Source organism: Pseudophryne corroboree, chromosome 1 (genome assembly GCF_028390025.1).
Source record: "Pseudophryne corroboree isolate aPseCor3 chromosome 1, aPseCor3.hap2, whole genome shotgun sequence".
Classification (NCBI taxonomy): domain Eukaryota; kingdom Metazoa; phylum Chordata; class Amphibia; order Anura; family Myobatrachidae; genus Pseudophryne; species Pseudophryne corroboree.
The window spans coordinates 222,655,636-222,679,036 of NC_086444.1; the positions used below are offsets into that span (position 1 = coordinate 222,655,636).

Consider the following 23,401-nt stretch of genomic DNA (forward strand, 5'->3'; position numbering starts at 1 on the left):
TCCCTATTTTGCCATGCTCAAATCAACAGTACAAGGCAGTGGTTCTAACTGTCGGATACACCTCTTGGACAATATTACTGCCTTACATGTTGTGAGTCTACCTATTGCAATTGTGCACTGCATTTGTTATTTCAATATCTGCAATACATATTATTTAGAGCTGCGGTCTTGGTATGAAAAGTTGAAGCACAATAGTGATTACAGGATAAGTATCAGGTTAGGTAGCTGGACTCACCCAAAATGATTAAAGCATGTCACATTATACAGTGTATGACAGGATGCTTTAATGTGTCATCTGCAGCTTCCTTCCCATTTGCCCCAGTATGTATAAGTCAGTCAACTCCCTCGTTGGCTTCCAAAAGAGCTGGCAGATGCTTTTTGTTCCCACAGGTGTAATGATCACTGCACTCTTCTTCCTCTCTGCCAAAAAATGTCAGTATACAAACTCATTTAGGGACACTATTACATACGTATGGATTTTCATAGTGAATAAAGACACTGCAACACTATTTCATATCTTCCTGTTACATTTTTAGAATGGGAAAATTGTAGGGATTTATGTGTAATAAATATGCTGATTATATTATTACAGTTATATCCTATGGCATTGCTAGTACTGCTCCCAGAATTCTCTTTTTCTTTTAAATCATGTGTAATAACACCCTCACAGTGCTACAGTTTATGGCAGTGTTCTTGTGGAAAAGGGTAATTATGATGTCCACTAAAATACATGGGTCAAGTTTTTTTCAATCTTTTCAAATTTAGATCCTTAATTTAGACTTAGGGGTCTATTTACTAAGCAGGATTGGACTGGCCCACAGGGGTACAGGGGGGCCCTAAGGTCTGCTGGTGACCCACTCCCTCCTCTAGGGGTCAGGTTCCAGACTGTGCTGCTACTAATCTAGTACATTACCGGTCATGCACTACAGTATTTACTGTATATATTTATCAAGGGGCCCAACCCAAGCTAAATGGTTAGGAAAACCAATGTGGTGGCTGGCCACACCCCTAAACATGGGCCCCTACCTCTGCATGCCACCAGTGGGCCCTACTTGCCCCAGTCCGACACTGTTACTAAGCCTTTGGTGGAGATAAAGTGGACAGTGATAAAGTACCAGCCAATCGGCTCCTGTCATTTTTTAAAACCCAAGTTGTGACATGGAAGTTAGGAGCTGATTGGCTGGTACTTTATCTCCATCCACTTTATCTCCATCCAAGGCTTAGTAAATAGACCCCTTAATTTTCCAGCCCAGTGAGAGTTTCCTTAGCACCCTTTGTATTCCAGATTGAGAGCAAGGTAAATAGGTTTTCAAAAGCTGGAGTGTGAGAGAGTGCCAATCCAAATCAATGAGTTTCAGCGTTGGGGGCAACTTTGATTTGCACAAACAAGGAAGTATTAGCTGTGACAGTACAGTACTGTGCTACCATGTCAGCTTCACGCCTAACCTTTTAGCTAGTGACATCTGTCCATGCAGTTACCCACTCTATCTTGGTATGGACTAAAATAAGCCTGGTTGGTGAGTATGAGATTATCTATAGGAAGGCGCCATATATAAACTCCCCAGATGGCCAGAAATTACATCACCGGGGACCTTATTAGGGGGCAGACGCCAACAGTGTAACAGGGAGCAGGAGGTAGCAGACACAACTCCCTAAGCTAGTAGCCTATATAAAGAAATAGTATAGAATTTTGTCTAGTACATGCATGAACCTGTAACAGACCCAATTAAACCAACCTCTGTTTTTTTGTGGGGGATGGGCACACAGTGCCACAGCTACAAACATCCAAATGGTTTCCAGTAACATCATGCAGCTAAGAGCTACAGTTCATCTAATTAACATGAAATGTTCTGTGCAGGAGGACATGTGAGCACCACAGCACATATGATGAATTACATATTTTCTGGATTTAATGATACAATGTTCTTGCACTGTATTTAATTTTAAATCTTTACAAGGAAAAACATAGCCCCTAATGACCTTAGAGTATAATTCTGTATAACTGACAACAAGACTCTCGGATAAAAAACATATAGATAAGAATGGATGGTAATAACTACATCCAACATACAGAGTAACAAACTGTACTTTCAGTAATGAAAACAAGGTGATTTCCAGGTAACAACAAATCCAGGGATTAATCTTTAAGACTTCTCTGAAAATTAAGGACAGTTGGCAACTACAGTACTGTATGTACAGTATCTTTAAACTCTTAAGACTAACTTCTTCACCAAACCCAGCCTAAACTCATCCTAATCCACTGTTCCACACTCACTGTCTATACCATCTGTGCCACCCCTGTCTGCCTGCTCCTCCCCTTTAGAATGTAAGCTATCACGAGCAGGTCCCTCAACCCTCACGGGCTTATCCTTTTTTTATTTAAACCATCTGTGATAGCACCTAATCCTGTGGTTTTTTGCAACCCTAATACTTTTTTCAGTGTCATCTGCTGATGTAGCTATGTTTATTTACCCTGTACTTGTCCTATATTGTCTTCAGCTGTAAGTCACTCTTTTCCTGTTTTTGATTATATATGTACAGTACTGTGTAATTGGACACTGTGGGTCCTTGTCGAGAAGACCCAATTGACTTTGAGAAGGGGGGATCTTTAGTAGAAGTAACATTGAGGATTTCTGAACTTGCTGATGTTCCATGAGTGACATTGGTATGGAGTCAGAGATTAATCACGCCCCTTAGAAAAAGTGACAAAATACTATTGGGGTAATTCAGATCTGATCACAGCAGCAAATTTGTTAGCTAATGGGCAAAACCATGGGGGTAATTCCAAGTTGATCGCAGCAGGATTTTTGATAGCAATTGGGCAAAACCATGTGCACTGCAGGGGAGGCAGATATAACATGTGCAGAAAGAGTTAGATTTGGGTGGGTTATTTTATTTCTGTGCAGGGTAAATACTGGCTGCTTTATTTTTACACTGCAAATTAGATTGCAGATTGAACACACCCCACCCAAATCTAACTCTCTCTGCACATGTTATATCTGCCTCCCCTGCAGTGCACATGGTTTTGCCCAATTGTTAACAAAAATCCTGCTGCGATCAACTTGGAATTACCCCCATGTGTACTGCAGTGTGAACAGATATAACATTTGCAGAGAGAGTTAGATTTGGGAGGGTTATATTGTTTCTGTGCAGGGTAAATACAGGCTGCTTTATTTTTACACTGCAATTTAGATTTCAGATTAAACACACCCCACCCAAATCTAACTCTCTCTGCACATGTTACATCTGCCCCCCCCCCCCCCCCCCCATATCCCTGCAGTGCACATGGTTTTGCCCATCAGCTAACAAATTTGCTGCTGCACCCAGATCTGAATTAGGCCCTATGTGCGGTGCCACACGTTATTATTGGAGTCGCCCCACACTGCAGAGGGGGACAATGTTCCCTTCAGCAACTGACATAAACCCTACCAAGCCCCTCCAACCAGCATGTGCCTGGGTAAAGTGACTGTTCCTCCCTCTCATCGACACTGCCCACACAAACGCACCCTCACAAATGACAGACTCTCCACGCTGAACCTCCTTTTGTTTAAGCTGTGCCTCTTTCAATTAGAATGTGAGCTCTACGTGCAGGGCCCTTCCTATCATTAGTTTTTATGTTTGTATTTATTTTTTTCTACTTTGTATACCTCTGTTTTATGTCCTGCTCTTTCCTACTGTCCGGTGCTGTAGGACACTCTATCTACCTTACCAATCTTTGATAATAAGAAAATGCTGTTCTATCCCTACAGTAGAGCTCCATATGCTTGTAGAATGTATGCCCACTTGCACTGAAGCTGAAATGCTTGCCCAGCACCTTATAAACTCTAGTAGTTATTTTAATATATAAAAACTACCAGAAAAACTTCCTGGATCCCTTTCAATAATACATTAAAAACTGGGAATGCTGAACTATGAAAAGTTATTATATGCAAATCTTGGTTATATGCTCCACATTTAAGCCAAAGCTGTATAATTTAATATCCCTGAACAAAATTGCTTCAACATTGTCTGTGATATTTTATAAAAATATGTATCACAGATTGCACGTGTGATAAATATTTTATTTAATGCAATTACAGACAATATTTCTGTGGGTCACATAAGGTGTAAACATGTGTATGCTTTCATGTCAGTATCACCCACGTTTACGATAAATCCCATTCAGTCTTTCCAACTGCAAAATGGGAATTAATATACTGTATCCCAGTAATTTGCACTTTTAATAAATATGTGCAACTAGCAAATTGCAGTAGACATCTTCACTGGATTGTCGATATCTGACAGGACAGAAACTTTATGGAGAATAAATAAACTTTATACAAAAACCTGCACTTACACATGTATTGCACCTTGCACCAAACCTCCAGACATCCATTTAACATAAACTACAAACAGGGTCGCCTAGAGGGAAGACGGGTACTAACTACCCGGGCATGGGGCTATTGAGGAATCCTCATCTGCAGAGCTGCATTGCGGTGGCACACATGGTATTTAAAAGAAAATGCAGAGGGGGCATGGGCATGACTCCCAGGTTTTGCCACGCCTCTTGTATTACCTGGACCCCACAGATGTCTATTCCAAACATTAGCACACAGTCCCACACCCACAGTAAAGCCACAAATGCTAAGAATAGGCCCATGACACATCTTAAATTAACATTACATCCCTAATCATGAAGCCACAATTGAGCAGCAGGGATCTCATAACTAATTTTGAGACCATAGCCATGACTAAATTAGAAACGCAACCTCCTGGAGGAACTACAGTAATTATTGGGCTCATTAAGAGGCAGAGACAGGAGTACTAGTTTCTTATTTCTGAGCCCTGACAACAGTACCTGTAGGAAAGAAAGTATGCATCAGTGAAAGACAGGGTGGGGAAGGTAAGGGAACACCTGAAGGGGCAACCAGTGGATTTGAGTGTAGAAACAGAGATGAGGGAACCAACCTACTGTACATCTTATAGCACCAGAAGATTTAAAGGGTTGGAAACCATGAATAAGCAAGGAGGGAGTGCAAAGGAGGTAGTGGACAAGTTTGGAGTGATGGGGTGTAAGCTGGTCCACAGTCAGCTTTCTGTCCATGACACAGTATCAGTTGAACATTTTGCAGCTGGCTTTAGTGCTATGATGAACAAGACACTGAATATTTTATATGTGAATGAAACACATTTGAAAGAGCAAAATAAAATTCTAAAAGCATTTGCAATAAACATTTTCATACGTCTGGAACATTCATCAGATTAATGAGTCAGTACAAAGTGGTATATGATAAACTCCATCTTTTCCTCTACCACTGATCATGTAGTGATTGTCACTCAAAGGTAAAACATCTTTCTGCGCACGCTATGGAGAACAGTACATGGTGGTTTGCAATGTTAAGATCCCTGGTGGAAATAATATAAAATGTGATGAGGCTTTAAGACCTGTGAGAAAAATCAATCTGATGGAAAATTGACAAACTTGTTTAACATGTCAGCACAGGATCCGAGAGCTGACCCGTAGAGACCTCCACTTAGACACAACATGAAGTTACTGGCAGTTCTCTTAATCTGCTCAGTTACACAACAGGATCTCAAAGGGGACTCTTTTACCAAGCATCACTTTATATTATCTTTGCTCCTTCATGTTTCAAAAGCGTAGAGCCTTTTTTGCAAGGGCTCTTGGCAGATATCTGAAAATATAAATTACCAAAACTTTTCTTAAGGATATAAAGCAAAATTAATAATTGGAATGACTTTGAGCCATTGACACATGTTATTCATGTCATTTGTTTCATTCTGTCAATTAATTTACCAAAATGAAGACCACGTTTGCTCATTTGGGGGTCTAGTAATTAAAGGTGAAATCATTTGTTGCAGTTTCCAGTTGACTTACAGTAAGTACCAATGCAATCAAACAAAACATGAATGCAGGAGATACCAGACCTAATAATGCTGCAGACCACAGTAGGCATTACTATCCACAGAAGATGATCACAGTCATAGCAATAGTGACCACTGCAAACCGCTTTAATAGGACAGGCTCCTATCAGGGCCTCTGTCTCAGGAAGAGTTTTTGTTCAATAGCTACTAAAAATCATTCCTTATCACCACAATATTCAGCAGTTATTATTACTCATAATTGTTAGCAGCTGATGATTTAAAAAATGTCTGTTACTCATAGGGAGAATTCACAAAAGTGCCAACTGTAAAATGATTTTAGCATTCAAAAACTTTTTGGTTTAATGTGGATTTTGTCTTTGTGATCAAGTATTTCAAGTAATTTTATAATATCTGTACCCTGGTTCCCGTGGGTCGTTAAGTCTTGTGGACGATTTCTTCCAATCTCTGACACATGAGCTTCACATTCCTTTTTGAGGTTTAGTTGAAACAGAATTTACGTGGAAAGTGGTTGGGCAGCATGGTGGTGTAGAGGTTATCTTTGCTGCTTCACAGCACTGAGAACATGAGTTACATTTCTGAACAAGGCCCTTGCCATATGGCATTTGTTTTATATAGGGTTGCCATAATAACCCTTTAATCCAGGACACATATGGATTACACAAATCCTGTGGTTGACTAAACTCAAGCCTGCATTTCACCTGGTTTTAATCAGCCACAGAACCTGTGCTATGGTATGGGCCACAAGTAGGTTGGCTAATCCCAGTCTGTTTATTCAATCCCGGGACTCGGGATTGAAAAGCGGTCAATCCCGGGATTCCTGGGATACCCGGGATTGGCCAGGGTTAAAAAAAAATACTCACCCTCACAGGTCCGAATGTCGGCAGTGCTGTTGGCGGGTCCATGCGGCAGGAGGCTGTGCTCTCGGCGGGTCCGTGTGGCAGGCACTGTGCTCTTGACGGGTCTGGGCAGCAGGCAGCGGGTCCGGCAGGCAGTGAGTATGTGCGGCAGTAGGCTGGTGCGGGCATACCAGGCAGGCAGCGAGGCTTGTGGTGTGCTGTGCAGTGTGACCTCTAACGCCATGTCATACTGCGCAGTGCAAACAGCCACACTGCCGAGGGCAGAGGGAGCCGGGAAGCATCTGAGACATATGCTGAACTGGCTCAGACTTTGCCCGGCATAAAAAAAAGTATTGGCCTGAATCCCGGGATTGGAAGCTCCAATCCCAGGATTCAATCCTGGCCAATTTTTAGGCCAAAATCCCGGGATCCTGCCGATCCCGCTCCCAGGATTGACCACCATAGCTGCAAGCTTAAATGTTTTGATCAAAATATGACAAAACTGCCTCCGTTTTATTTGCTACATACTGTGTTTCAACTTCCCGACCCACAAAGAAGCCAAAATAGAGGAAATACTGGAAATGCTCATGAGCATGCAGCAACAGTCAGCAGCAGCAGCAATTTCAGCAGAAGCTGATACAGATGCAACAGCAGCAAGAATTGCTTTTGAATGGCTGCTGTTGCAAGCAACAACAGCTGGGTCCTGAAAAGGAGCAAAAGCTTCAGAAAATGTCAGCTGGTAATAACATAAAAGCGTACCTCGTCACCTTTGAGACAACAGCAAATAGAGTGAAATAGCCACCAGAAGTCTTGGTGAAGTAGCTGGTGCCATACTTGGGTGAGGCCCATCAAGTTTATATGGACTTCGTGGAGATGGACTTGTCGATGTACTCCACCTTAAAGACCCAGGTACTGACTTGTGTCTTTGTTACCGGGCCAGGCTGAGCTCAGCACTTCCATGAGTGGTGCTTCTCCAAAGAAACTCCAGTCAGGACTCAGTTGTCCACCTTGATCAAAATACTGAAGTGGTTGAAACTGGAGTAAAACTCTCCCTATTGGATGGTGGAGCTACTGGCAATTCACCACTGTGTATGGACTTTGGACTGGGATCTGCGAAACTGATACCGGCAGACCCCCAAACCCCTGAGGAACTCACCAAACTGCCAAACTGGTGGAAAGATTTGGGACTTTGCAGAAAATAGCCAACTTCCTTGGTTTTGTACCAAAACCTATGCCAAGACAAAAAACGGTTATCCAGGAAATATTCAGACCAGTGGATAAAGAGGTAAACCTGAGGATGGCTAACTTAACGTGCTTTGAATGTGGGTAACCTGGACACAAATGGATGAAATGCCCAACACTGCAGGAGTCTATGGACTGCTCTCTAGCATACCCCAGTCGGTTAACAGTCCTCATTAACCAGAATAAGAACCTTGCCTTGGTGGACACTGGTAGTGAACTTTCCCTGGTTTTCAGGTTCACTTATTGCTGCAGAACCAGCACCCCTGTTGCCAAGAGTAAAGGTCCTGTGAATTCATTGAATATTTTAGGAATAAAAAAGGATCCTCCTTCCATTCACCCTCAGGGGCCAGACCACAAGGACAGTGGCGGCAATAGCTCCTAAGCTGCCATATACACTCATCTTGGTATGTGATTTCCTGTTATTCCAGGAGGTGATATTAGAGCAAGTTCAACCAGACATACTGGCAACTGATTTGCCATCCAAGTCTTTGGTCTTAAAGGATATGCCCAAAGGAACACAAGATCTACACCTCAGGATAACGGAATTTCCTTTTAGGAAGCTACTCCAACAATCTCAGGTAAAGCTACACGGAAATCGCACCAGTTGAAGGACCTGGACCAACCATTTGTGGTCCTCCTAGGTAAAACAGTAGGCAAGCCTGCCCCAGGGCCCATAGAAGACATGGGTGGGTCACCAGTGCAGAGACTATTAATACAAGGGGGAATTTAGTAAAAGGTCATTTGGCCGTTTTTTGTGTGAAAAATATGCGATTTTGCGAATTGCTAATTTACTAAATATTAATTCACTTAAAAATCACGTCAAATGGGACTTCGTACTCCAGACTAAGGCAATTCACTATCAGTACAAATAACATTGCTATCATTGGAAATTGCAAATTTGCTAAAAATAATATTTGTCAAATCACTACACTTCACACCAAAATCTTGTCAAAATCGCACCTCAATGCACTAATTTTTTTAACGTGTTCACATGGAACAACCATTTTTTGGTCTAAGACTCACCAAAAGCAATACCAAAGTCATACAAAAATAGCGACAAAGTTGTACCTCAATGTACGTCTACCAAAAAAAGGCAACATGTGATATCCATTGTAATTAACACTAAATCAATCAGAATGCTAATAAAAGCCCACCAGCTCACCTGCAGCACTCTCTTTCTGCTCTCAACCATGACACATTCAGGTTTTGGAATAGCCTGGATGCAGGCAGTGATTTCATATGGCCTGCATCAGCTGACTGAAAGGGCCCAGGAGCAAGAAACAGAGAAGCAGAACCAGCAGGTAGTGGTGGTGCAGAGCCTACGTAGGCCTTGGTTCTTTCATGGGCGGTTGAACCTCAATGCATTGATGGTGAGGTCATACAAATGTTCCACCTCAATCACAACAACTTAATGCACCAGTATGACCTTGTCATAACTCACCTTGAGCCAGACACTGTGTGGTCATGACTCTTATCAGGCCTACACAAACTGCTGGCTGTTCTGCACTGCTTTGTTACGGGGAACTTTCAGTCAGTCACGGAGCAGGTGGTAGGGATATCCCAACCCACCTTCTCATGCTACTTGGGCCAAGTCCTTGCCTCAATCAAGACCCTCTCCGGCACCTATATCTGCTTCCCTAGCCAGGAGTTACAGTGGCATGATGTCAGGTTAGCTTTTTAAAAGATTGAATGCATGCTAAATGTCCTCGGTGCTATAGACTGCATGCACATTGTGCTGAGACCACCAAGGGCAAGAGTACATGTGTTTCTTAATCACCACCACACCTTTTCCACCAATGTGCAGGGGGGCTGTGATGCTAACCAAAGAATAATGAGCTTTGTTGTGAGCTAACTGGGCTCATGCCATGATTATCCTTAGTCAGTTATCCCTGTGTATAAAGTTTGAGGTGGGACAAATGCTGGAGGGGTGGCTGATTGGTAAGTACAAATTCCTCCACATTCTACTTCCTCAATAACCACCTAAAAATGTAGTTACAGTATGTTAGTTTTCACATTTTTTTTTTTTTGGTCTTACAGGGGACTCAGGGTATGGATGTTTCTCCTGGCTTCTGACTCTATTATCGCTTCCTGATAGTCCTGTTGATCACAAATATAATGATGCACATAATTCCACTCAATCTGTGATAGAACATACATTTAGGCTATTAAAATCTTCTGCTAGATTGGAGGAACTAAGGTGTATAGTATTGATACAATCTGTGACTTTGTGAGCTGTTGCTGTGTGTTGCATAACCTATGCCTTTATCAACCACCTCCACCGCATTATGCAATGAGCAGAGAGCAGGCAGAGCTACTGGTTTTATCTGGCGACTCTGTGGGCACAGAGAGTGGGAGACAGGTTAAGTCATCGGATAGCCAATTACTTAACAGTAAGTATTTTACACTACTTAACTAACTCAAAGTAAACTAAAAATGTGTTTCCTAAAAATGATAAATTTACTCAGAATCCAGTGCAAAGCATGCAGTTCAATCTGAAATGTGTGCCCAGTACTAAAAAAAAAAACCTTAACATTACCCAAGTTACTTAGAGATAAAGTATATAAATGTATTTGTCCAATACTGTACACTTTATTTAATATGTCAGTGTATTTACACATTTGTAACTGGTACAAAGTACAGCAAATCAAATGACAATTATTTTAATGTGTGTAATGTTTTTATTAAACTAATTGCATGTGACTAGGCTTCACATTCATAAAAATTATACGTAAACAAAAAACTGATTTACAATAGATTTTATTTGTTCATCACCCCCAAATAAAGTTACTCAAAACACATTAAAGCAGTGTTTATGTTTATGTGTAGGCACTGTTTGATCTTAGACACAAATACAAATAACTTTGGTTGGTACTACTAATAAAAATAACAATGAAACATAGGAATGTGTACACCACAACAAATCAACCAAAAAATATTCGGCCAAAAAATATGTTTAAAGTACACATACAAACATTTACAAAATAAAGTATGAAATATGCAATAAGCAGGCCAACATAGCCTTAAATGCTTCAAACTTAACAATAGTACAAGCAATGCTTTATGGGGGTCATTCAGGTCACATCGATGTGACCACAATATCCCTGTTGGCGGCATCACTGCACACGTGCAGGTTCCATTGTGCGTGTGTGTGGCAACCAAATGCGTTCGGTTCACAATGGGTGCAACGCTTCTGCTTGATTGGCAGGCAGAGGCGTTTGCGGGGCGGGAGGGGGACGAAAATGGACCATTGCGGGTTTGGCATGGAAAAAACAGGGGCGGGTCAGTTGTGTTTTCACGGTGGCTGCATAATGTCAGACGATGTAAAAAATAGCGGTGACCCTCCTGCATACGCAGCCTAGCAGGTGCATTCCTAAATTCTGCATGAGCATTGCATCGCTGAGCCCGCCAATTAGCATGCTGGGCGGCCTTGCACTGCAATGGGCAGCCCCCAGCATGCTACAGAAGGGATTGCAGATTTTGCTTTTTAGCAGAATCTACAAAGCTTACTGAATAGCTCCCTAGATGCAGGATTGTTTTAACATTGTTTTTGGACTCCAGAACAATTTGTTTGACCTTTTTTTAAAGCAAGCATTAAAATTTAATTTTGTCAGATATTTACAGAAATTGTTGTCAATGTCTCCTTTTAGGTGGTCAGCTAGGGGGGGATGAGGAGTGGCAAGGACCAGTACCAGCACCTCTTGTACAGGCCCAACGCCTGGGTGGAAATTTTGCTGAAAGGCTATATTTGAATTTGTTTGTGCCTCTAACATTTTGGATACTGCAGCAAAACTCTGTCAAATTGGTGTTTAGCTGGCTGACATTTTGATTTAAAGTACAAACATTATCATTTAAAAGATTAACATTTGCATTAATTTGAGAAAAGCTACTGTAATTGCATCTGATGGCAATTTTGGGTCAAGTGCTTTATTTCTGTGTCTAACAGTGCCACATGCCACTCATGGAATGAAGCCCAGTAGAACAAGAAGTTAGAGCCATCATCGGCACCTTCTTTCTCTTGTTGGCTCCTCTAAGTGTATCCTGGGTGGACTCAGAGCTTGGGGTTGAGGTGGTGTGGCGGGATACAAATGTAATGTGTATGTCCCATCCTCTTTTGTTTCCAGAGGGTCCATTCTTGGTGATTGTGTCTAATTTCTGTGTGCCAGCTGATAAGTTTAAAATTGAATATTACTCGCAGGGACGTGCGGTGAGGTAAAGGGCTCAGGAGGCACTGTCTAGTACTAGAGCCAGATTTACACACAATATATGAATCAAAGGGTTTATCTGGGCATTATACACAAGTTCAGCAGCATATACTGCTGGAAATTTGGTGATCTTTGATCAGAGATGTGAGGAAAAGATATGCAGGGAAAGCACTGCCTCACCTATCATAGACTTTTTACTCCAGAGTTTTGACTATAAAAATTATTAGAATAATGCAAATAATATATTTGTAATATATTCTTTGTATTTTTTATATACTTTATATAGTCAAAACTCTGGCATGTATGTTGTATGACCGGAAAGGGTCTGCATCACCCCACTGCACGTCTCTGAGTTACTCATAGGGCAGAATTCACAAAAGTGCCAACTGTAAAATGATGTTAGCATTTACGAACTTTCTGTTTAACGTGGAATTTTGTCTTCATGATCACACATTTAAAGTAATTTCATAATATCTGTGCCCTGATTCATGGAGGTCCCTAAGTCCTGAGGACAATTCCTTCCAATCTCCGACACATGACCTTCACACTCCTTTTGGAGGTCTAGTTGTACCAGAATTCACATGAAAAGTGATTGGGCAGCATGGTGGTGTAGTGGTTATCATTGCTGCTTCACAGCACTGAGACCATCAGGGAAATCTAATAGGGTCCAAGTTTGCAGAGGTCTGGGATTTCAGCCCAGATTGCCTGTATTTTTTAAGTGGCAATCATTTACAAGACAAAACCACTTGGTTTTGAATGCATAACATTTGCATCCATTTTAGAAAGGCTACTGTTATGTTTTTGCACCTCATGGCAAATTTGTGTAAAGTGCTTTATTTCTGTTTATAACAGTGCCACATGCTGCTAATGGAATGAAGCACTGGAGAACAGGAAGTCAGAGCCAACATGAGCACCTGCTTCTCTTGTTGGCTCCTGTAAGTGTGAGCTGGGTGAATTTGGAGTTTGGGGCTGTGGTGGTGTCAGAGCCGGAATAAGGGGGGGGCCCAGGGGGTACATTACCCCGGGCCCCCCTCACCCAGGTGCCCCCGTCCGTGCTGTACACCACAGAGTGTGTGGACAGTGCTCCCTCCGGCTGCTACTGCGGGGTGCGAGGGTGCAGGGGATCCAGCAGGACAGTCACCTGTGCACGGGCCCCTGAGTAGCACGTAACCTCTGCAGGGAGAAGGGGGCTCGCGGACAGTCAGAAAGGCCTCCGGATACTGAGGCTGCCAGGCTGAGAGGGAGCTGCGTTGCCGGAGGGCAGCGGCGGTTCCTGTGAGAGTGGATGACGGAGCTATCGGAGGGTGTTGGCAGAGACAGCTCCTCTGATACAGCGCTTCATAACGAGGGAGATCTCAGTCCCTGAAAGCAGCCAACGCACCGCTGACACTTATTTTTGCTGTGTGGCACCGGGGTCCTGATTAGGAGGCGGACTGGCCGGTGATCTTCCCAGCGGGTGGTGCTCAGCCCTATGAGCCAGAACAAATGCTGTCAGCAAGAAGCAGAAATGTAAGCCCACCGCCTGCCTGCCTGCTGTGTCTGAGAGACTGCAGAGCTGAACTTGACTGCGAACAGGTCTGTTGAGTTTTGCTTCTTTTTACACATATCTCTGGAGAACCCATCAATACTTATACAGTCCCAGTTATCATATTAATATAGAGACATAAAATTAACCCTGACCCCCTTCCCATAGCCTAACCTTCCCCCTAGTGCCTAACCCTCCTGTCCCACAGCCTGACCCTAACCCTAACCCTCCTGTCCCACAGCCTGACCCTAACCCTAACCCTCCCATCCCACAGCCTGATCCTAACCCTCCCCCTAGTGCAGGGGTGGGGAACCTTTTTTCTACCAAGGGCCATTTGGACATTTATAAAATCCTTCGGGGGCCATACAAAAATTATCACCTTAAAAATTAGCCTGCCCCCAATCAGTAGTTATGCCCCCAGTCACTAGTCATGCCCCCAGTCACTTGTTATGCCCGATTAGATTTGCCCCCAGTCACTTGTTATGCCCCATTAGATATGCCCTGTCAGTTATTTTGGCCCAGTAGATATGCCCTGTCAGTTGCTATGCCCCATTAAATATGCCCCATTAGATATGCCCCCTGTAGTTATGCCCCATTAAATATGCCCCCTAGTAGTGCCGCTTACACACACACACACATTAAAAAGAACAAAAACACAATGCTCACCAGCCCTGCTCCTGCTTCCAGACCGCTGCCCTACCTCTCTTCGAAACTACGGGAGAGATGTCATGACATCTCTCCCATAGTGCCACACAGCCACACATGTACAATGCCTGAGCCAGAAGCTGGAGCTCAGGAGTGAGCTCCTGCCACCGGCTGCTGCTGAGGAGCCGGGCGCCCGCTGGTGGTAAAATCTCAGAGGACGCTCTGCATCTCCTCTCGTTTAGGTGAGCCTTGCCGGGCCGGATCAAGTGGCTTTGAGGGCCTTACACGGCCCTCGGGCCTGAGGTTCCCCACCCATGCCCTAGTGCCTAACCCTCCCCACACAGCCTGACCCTCCCCCTCCCCCTAGTGCCTAACCCTCCCCCCGCAAACTAACCCTAACCCTCCCCCCCAGTGCCTAACCCTCCCCCTAAAGCCTAACGCTAATCCTTCTGTCGCACAGCCTAATCCAAACCCTCAGCCTAGTGCCTAACTCCCGATTTGCGCAGCATAACCCTAACCCTCATGTCCCGCAGACTTACCCTAACCCCTCCGTCAGTGACTAAACCTAACCCACCTTCGTCCCACAGAATAACCCTAACCCTCACGTCCCGCAGAGTAACCCTAACCTTCCCACCAGTGCCTAACCCTCACGTCCCGCAGACTAACCCTAACCCCTCCGTCAGTGATTAACCCTAACCCTCATGTCCCGCAGAGTAACCCTAACCCCTCCGTCAGTGCCTAACCCTAACCCTCACGTCCCGCAGACTAACCCTAACCCTACCCCTAGTGCCTAAATGCGGGTACACGCTGGCGGATATATCTGCAGATAAATTGATGTGCAGCTATATCTACAGACGGACCATTCAGTGTGTTGTGCATACACACTGCCCGATCCGTCTTGACTGACATCACGAACTGGGCGGCAGTTACATGCGCCAGAAATCACAGCATTTATAAATGCTACAAGTCTCTGAGTGCCGCCTGCATTGCTATATACTGTATCTATGGATTGACACTTCAAACTAGAGGGCACCAGAGCAAGATAATAAGCAGAGAGCCTGATCAAGCCTGGTATATATATATATATATATATAAAACTTTTATTTTAGTCCATGGGGGCCCCCTGCTCTTTAGTGCCCCTGGCCTCCCAGAGCCTTAATCCAGCTCTGGGTGGTGTGGCAGGATACAAATGTGATGTGCATGGTAATGGAGGCTCATTACTGTGGTGGTCATTCCGAGTTGATCGCTAGCTGCTTTCGTTCGCAGCGCACCGATCAGGCAAAAAAACTGCACTTATGTGTATGGGGCGCAATGCGCACGCGTGACGTACTTTCACAACAGCCGATGCAGTTTCACACAAGGTCTATCGACGCTTTTCAGTCGCACTGCTGGCCGCAGAGTGATTGACAGGAAGTGGGTGTTTCTGGGAGGTAACTGACCGTTTTCGGGGAGTGTGTGGAAAAACGTAGGCGTGTCAGATACAAACGCAGGCGTGCCTGGGGAAACGCAGGCGTGGCTGGACGAACGCAGGGTGTGTTCGTGACGTCAAAACAGGAACTAAACAGTCTGAAGTGATCGCAAGCTAGGAGTTGGTCTCGAGCTGCTCAGAAACTGCACAATCTGTTTTTGTAGCAGCGCTGCGATCCTTTCGTTCACACTTCTGCTAAGCTAAGATACATTCCCAGAGGGCGGCGGCTTAGCGTTTGCACTGCTGCTAAAAGCAGCTAGCGAGCGAACAACTCAGAAGGAGGGCCTGTGTAACCCTGATTTAGGGTTTAAACAACACTTATACTGAGGTAGTTATAATATGGTGACTAAAATGGAGTATAAGCATATATATTATTCATATAAAAGTTAATGGATGTTGTAATACTGTATGCATGTTTTGAGGTAAATAATACAGTTCACATATATGTAATTGTATGTACATTGATGTAAATGTAGTGGTGAATACAATGAAGGCTTATTTTATGGTTTCACAGTGTATCTAAAGGGTTAATGTCCTTGTGCTCCTAACTGTCAATCACCTAGTGGGGTGATTGCCAGTGGGCGGGGCATCACCTCAGAGTGGGTCATGTGACTACTAGAGAGGGGTGGAGAGGTGCTGTGAGTATAGCTGAGGGAGAGTTTGCATATCCCTTGGTGAGAGGACATAGTTTTTTGCTGCTCCGGCCGTTGCCCGCATTAGAGCTGAGCGGTATACATTGCGGCGGCCGGAGGGTGCTTAGTGTGTGTAGCCAGAACAGGGCTTCCTTACTGTAAAGGTGGTGACAGCAGCATTGAGACTCAGAACTGTTCATAGAACCCAAGATCAGCGCTAGTCAACTCACCCAGCAGTATTGGAAGGGCACATCTGTGACAGGGAGACAGAGAGGGTTCCTTCCTACCTATTACCGGCACAGACTCTGACAGCCACAACAAAGAAGCCAGGACCAGCAGCAGAGGCTCCATTCTGTGTGGATGTAAGTGTAAGGGAGGAGTCGGGGGAGCATCCTGCAGCAGCATCACTAGATGGTAGAAGTGTGAGTGCATAATCCAGCCATTTATATTACCCCTACACTAAGCACAGCAAGCCATAGGTGACTATGGTACATAGTCAATTTCATATTGGGACTAAGGACTCCAGGGCTAGGCCGCAATAATGGCTATTAAGCAGGAGGATAGTAATGGGTCACAGTAGTCAGAGTGACCTATAATTACAGTTCCATGTATGGCTTAATCATAGTGCTAAGGAGAAGGTAGAAAGCACTGGGTATATTTATGTAACAGGAGGAGTGGAGTGAAACTTGAACTGTTTAACGCTTCATAAATAGTTTTAAAACTCCCCCATATATCAGCATCACATCAGTCAAAGGAGAGCCAGAGACATTGTTCCGCAGCGCTAAATAGAAAGTAACACCCAAAAGCTGCCACCTAATGTGTGTATTTATGCCCCTGAAATAGCAGAATTAGAGTCAAGGACATTAAAGGTAGCCATACTACAGTGACATTGGATGGATGTTAAAGCCTCTTAGCCACAAAGGATTAGACTATCATCCCGATTCAAGGACTAGCTTGTGGCACTTTAATACAACTGTGTTATATGTATATTCGTGAACCCGTAAGAAGGACTGACACGTAAGAGACTATTAGTTTTAAAGTTAAAGGATTTGAGCTCGCTGTGACTATGATAAGAGAAACCATCTCTTGCAGATATATTTAATATAGACTCATCCTAAGAGACAACAATAATTTGAGGCATACAGGAATCGAAAAGCTATATATGCTCTGAAATATAGAAAGCATCAGCTACTTCAAATGGACACAAGGACGCAGCATAACAAAGGTTTATCATACCAGCTTCTTAGGAGTTTAGTTTAATACTGGACAACTACAGTAACATTTTTACTGAGGAAAGGATACAGATTCCTTGGTAATCAACTGTTGATGTTACTATCTATGAGCTAAATAGATACTTTCTGTTATCTGCCAAGGAGGAACTATAAGTAACCTTATAGGAGAAAGTAATCGCTACCATAAGTAGACTGAGCCAAACATCTTTCTCTTTAACTGAAGGGAGAACTGATAGTTGATACTAAAACATAGTGTCAGACATTCTGTATTAACTGCTGTTATTTTTAGGAAGTTTATGGGCCCTTATAGTGCACTATCATATTAAGAGTACCCGGGTCACTCTAACACCTAAGGGTGTCTTGAAAAGAAAAAGGATTTGTTGTATTGCATGCAGGTACTGTGTATAGGCCTAATTGACAGGGGGTTAGCATGGATTAATGATTTAAAGGGGAATGTGTAATTGATGAAATGTTAATGTATACTTAATTAATTTGGTACTGGTCATTAAAGTGTTATACTTTCCATGTGTGTCTGGTCCGTCTGGAAGTTGATCTGAAGATCCTGGAAGAAAGAGACAGGTATATTAGATAATATATCTATGATATAAGGGAATCATCCCCTAAGGATAGAGATCAGGCTTACTCAAGCAAGCCTTAACGGTAGTTAAATACTACACATAGCTTGAGTGGAGGCACAGCTATTAGGTAACCATCCCTTAATAGAATACATAGACAGCTCTCGTTCAAGGTATTGAGGGTAGGGTTACATTTGGAGGCACCGCGTGAGATAGAAGTTACACTCAGGCCCTGTTACACCACAGGTGTCAGCTGCCATTAATTATTATTGATAAAGTCCTCACATCCCTAAAAAATAAAATACAAATATGGGAAAGAAGCAAAGGAACAGGGAGAAGGTTGGACATAAAGCCATTGCTGTATCAGTTGGGAGAGTTGAAGCCAATAGAGAATGTAAAAGTATGGACAAACAAGAGTACCATAAGGGACCAGGCTTAAAGGAAGAGGTGACATGCAAGTTTGTGGGAACTTTTGTAAATAACCTAGGTGTGAAAAATGAAAAAATATTAGATGTCCCTGTAGAGTTGGAGAAGAGAAAGAAAAAATCAAAGGACAAGAAAGTCAGACTTGATCCCCACCTAAAGGATAGTGAGGGAGGTGTTAGTGACAACCTTGCTCATACTTTGGTCGCTAACATGGATTATGGAATGAAAGGAGATAAGAATGTTCTACCACTGAAAGAGAGAGTTCCAGGGGAAGTGAAGATAGATGTAGGTATACAGAGATTAGAAACTGTGCTAAAGCAAATAGCTGAGGATTATAAGAAACATGGACAATTAGTATTAGCTCTTCCAAAAGATCAACAGAAGGACCTGCTTTCCCTGTTTCCAACTTCCATTGAGGAACCAACAAGAAGAGATAGCCCAGTGGATCTACAGACCCCGATAGAGGTGATAAGACATATAGCACTGGACAAGTCTAAACATATTTATCAGTTGTTGGAGGTTCTAGATGAAACCCGATGGAAGCTAAAAGAAGAACAGATGTTTAACACCAAAATTGATGAGAGGAACAAAGAGCTTGAAAGAGAACTTTGGTTTATACAGAGAGAGATGGAAACCATGGCATCTGATGAAAGACAAACCAGAGTGGATCAGGAGCAACAAAAGTTGATAATGTACCAGCAGCAGGAAGACAATATTCATTCTCTGGAATCAAAAATAACTGAGTTGTCTGAATTGTTGGAAGTGGGTAAAGAAACTGAAAAGGAGGATCATATTTGTCTGAATGAAATGAAAGAAAGACTGTCTCAGCTAGAATCTGAGAATAAAATACTCAAGGATGCCAACTTCCTAAACAACTGTCCTGAAGACCGTATCCATGAATTTTCTATGCGACCGGATACTAAGGACATAGCATTACAGACTGAGGTAGTGGATGGTATATTGCTGAGACAATCTTCTATGAATAAAGTTGATAGTAAAGGGACACAGTATATGTCTCTTAAAATGACTGGCACAGTAATATGGTTCCATGTGAAGAAAGGCTATGGCTTCATTAAAAGGCATGACACCGGAGAAGACATATTTGTACATTGGACATCCATAACGAAGAATAACCCCCTAAAACTGTTGTACAGTGTAGGAGATGGAGAGAAAGTAGAATTTGAAGTGTTGGAAGGGGAAAAGGGTGTACATGCAGCAAATGTGACTGGCATAGGTGGAGTACCAGTGAAAGGGAGTCGATTTGCTCCAAACCGACGAGGATCATACAGTTATTGTTATCAACCACGAGAAAAAGCGGTTGATGAAGGAAGTGCATATTCAGAACAAAGGCAAGGGAGAGATCCAGCTCCATGTCATCCTTCTACAACCTTACATTACCGACCTCTCTCGAGATTCAATGGTAGAGTAAATCAGTCCCAGGATCAAGAAACGGAAAATTCAGATGCTAAAGACTTGATAACTTTAGAAGCTTCGTCAGAGAAAGAAACTAGTCTCAGTGAAAATCGTAGTGAGGTACATGATAACTTTACCCTAGCACAATCTCTTAAATCTTCCATCCGAAGTCCAGTACTAAAAGAAGTCAATAAATCAGGTGTAGAAGAGCAAGGGAAACCAGCACGATCAGAGAACACTATCCCTGGGAGGCATGAAGGCTATGTAGTTCCATCCCTCCATATTTGGCCAACAGTTAAAATGGTTGAGATGAGGTGGCTTGCTAATGGATGTGAATGAATATATACTATTTTAGCATAGTGAGTAAGGTAGATGGTGCATTGGCACCTAAAGATGTTAAACAGTGACAATGCACCAGGGGGAGAAATGTAACCCTGATTTAGGGTTTAAACAACACTTATACTGAGGTAGTTATAATATGGTGACTAAAATGGAGTATAAGCATATATATTATTCATATAAAAGTTAATGGATGTTGTAATACTGTATGCATGTTTTGAGGTAAATAATACAGTTCACATATATGTAATTGTATGTACATTGATGTAAATGTAGTGGTGAATACAATGAAGGCTTATTTTATGGTTTCACAGTGTATCTAAAGGGTTAATGTCCTTGTGCTCCTAACTGTCAATCACCTAGTGGGGTGATTGCCAGTGGGCGGGGCATCACCTCAGAGTGGGTCATGTGACTACTAGAGAGGGGTGGAGAGGTGCTGTGAGTATAGCTGAGGGAGAGACTGCATATCCCTTGGTGAGAGGACATAGTTTTTTGCTGCTCCGGCCGTTGCCCGCATTAGAGCTGAGCGGTATACATTTCGGCGGCCGGAGGGGGCTTAGTGTGTGTAGCCAGAACAGGGCTTCCTTACTGTAAAGGTGGTGACAGCAGCATTGAGACTGTTCATAGAACCCGGCATCAGCGCTAGTCAACTCACCCAGCAGTATTGGAAGGGCACATCTGTGACAGGGAGACAGAGAGGGTTCCTTCCTACCTATTACCGGCACAGACTCTGACAGCCACAACAAAGAAGCCAGGACCAGCAGCAGAGGCTCCATTCTGTGTGGATGTAAGTGTAAGGGAGGAGTCGGAGGAGCATCCTGCAGCAGCATCACTAGATGGTAGAAGTGTGAGTGTATAATCCAGCCATTTATATTACCCCTACACTAAGCACAGCAAGCCATAGGTGACTATGGTACATAGTCAATTTCATATTGGGACTAAGGACTCCAGGGCTAGGCCACAATAAGGGCTATTAAGCAGGAGGATAGTAATGGGTCACAGTAGTCAGAGTGACCTATAATTACAGTTCCATGTATGGCTTAATCATAGTGCTAAGGAGAAGGTAGAAAGCACTGGGTATATTTATGTAACAGGAGGAGTGGAGTGAAACTTGAACTGTTTAACGCTTCATAAATAGTTTTAAAACTCCCCCATATATCAGCATCACATCAGTCAAAGGAGAGCCAGAGACATTGTTCCGCAGCGCTAAATAGAAAGTAACACCCAAAAGCTGCCACCTAATGTGTGTATTTATGCCCCTGAAATAGCAGAATTAGAGTCAAGGACATTAAAGGTAGCCATACTACAGTGACATTGGATGGATGTTAAAGCCTCTTAGCCACAAAGGATTAGACTATCATCCCGATTCAAGGACTAGCTTGTGGCACTTTAATACAACTGTGTTATATGTATATTCGTGAACCCGTAAGAAGGACTGACACGTAAGAGACTATTAGTTTTAAAGTTAAAGGATTTGAGCTCGCTGTGACTATGATAAGAGAAACCATCTCTTGCAGATATATTTAATATAGACTCATCCTAAGAGACAACAATAATTTGAGGCATACAGGAATCGAAAAGCTATATATGCTCTGAAATATAGAAAGCATCAGCTACTTCAAATGGACACAAGGACGCAGCATAACAAAGGTTTATCATACCAGCTTCTTAGGAGTTTAGTTTAATACTGGACAACTACAGTAACATTTTTACTGAGGAAAGGATACAGATTCCTTGGTAATCAACTGTTGATGTTACTATCTATGAGCTAAATAGATACTTTCTGTTATCTGCCAAGGAGGAACTATAAGTAACCTTATAGGAGAAAGTAATCGCTACCATAAGTAGACTGAGCCAAACATCTTTCTCTTTAACTGAAGGGAGAACTGATAGTTGATACTAAAACATAGTGTCAGACATTCCGTATTAACTGCTGTTATTTTTAGGAAGTTTATGGGCCCTTATAGTGCACTATCATATTAAGAGTACCCGGGTCACTCTAACACCTAAGGGTGTCTTGAAAAGAAAAAGGATTTGTTGTATTGCATGCAGGTACTGTGTATAGGCCTAATTGACAGGGGGTTAGCATGGATTAATGATTTAAAGGGGAATGTGTAATTGATGAAATGTTAATGTATACTTACTTAATTTGGTACTGGTCATTAAAGTGTTATACTTTCCATGTGTGTCTGGTCCGTCTGGAAGTTGATCTGAAGATCCTGGAAGAAAGAGACAGGTATATTAGATAATATATCTATGATATAAGGGAATCATCCCCTAAGGATAGAGATCAGGCTTACTCAAGCAAGCCTTAACGGTAGTTAAATACTACACATAGTTTGAGTGGAGGCACAGCTATTAGGTAACCATCCCTTAATAGAATACATAGACAGCTCTCGTTCAAGGTATTGAGGGTAGGGTTACACCTGTGTGAGGCTAAAGAAAATCAGTATGAGTATGAGGTTAGAATGAGTGAATGTTATAAATACAAGGGGATATATAGCAGGTTTACAAATTGTGCTGTATGTCTCAAAATAAACACAAATTAATAGTAAGAAGGGCAACTCCCCCCAAAAAATTTTTTTAAATCTGTAGTGGTTTTGTTTTTTGACACAAATGGAAAGAGGATGAAGTTTGATGGTTTATTCATCATCCAAAAGACAGACAACTGTGGAGTTGACCATACCAAACATGTAGCTTAACACAGGCATTTTTTTTTTTTTATTACTGTTTGAAAAACATTGGGGGTAATTCTGAGTTGATTGCAGCAGGAACTTTGTTAGCAATTGGGCAAAACCATGTGCACTGCAGGGGAGGCAGATATAACATTTGCAGAGAGAGTTAGATTTGGGTGTGGTGAGTTCAATCTGCAATCTAAATTGCAGTGTAAAAATAAAGCAGCCAGTATTTACCCTGCACAGAAACAAAATAACCCACCCAAATCTAACTCTCTCTGCAAATGTTATATCTGCCCCCCCTGCAG

At 42.7% G+C, this 23,401-nt stretch overlaps 1 long non-coding RNA gene across 1 annotated transcript in view; it reads left to right on the plus strand.

The window, feature by feature from the left end:
- The first annotated feature begins 20,712 nt into the window (after positions 1 to 20,712).
- LOC135061919 (uncharacterized) overlaps positions 20,713 to 23,401 on the plus strand; it is a 90,578-nt gene continuing 87,889 nt past the window's right edge. The window contains exon 1 of the long non-coding RNA XR_010248290.1: positions 20,713 to 21,205. This is a non-coding gene — a long non-coding RNA (uncharacterized LOC135061919). The remainder of the gene's footprint in view (positions 21,206 to 23,401) is intronic.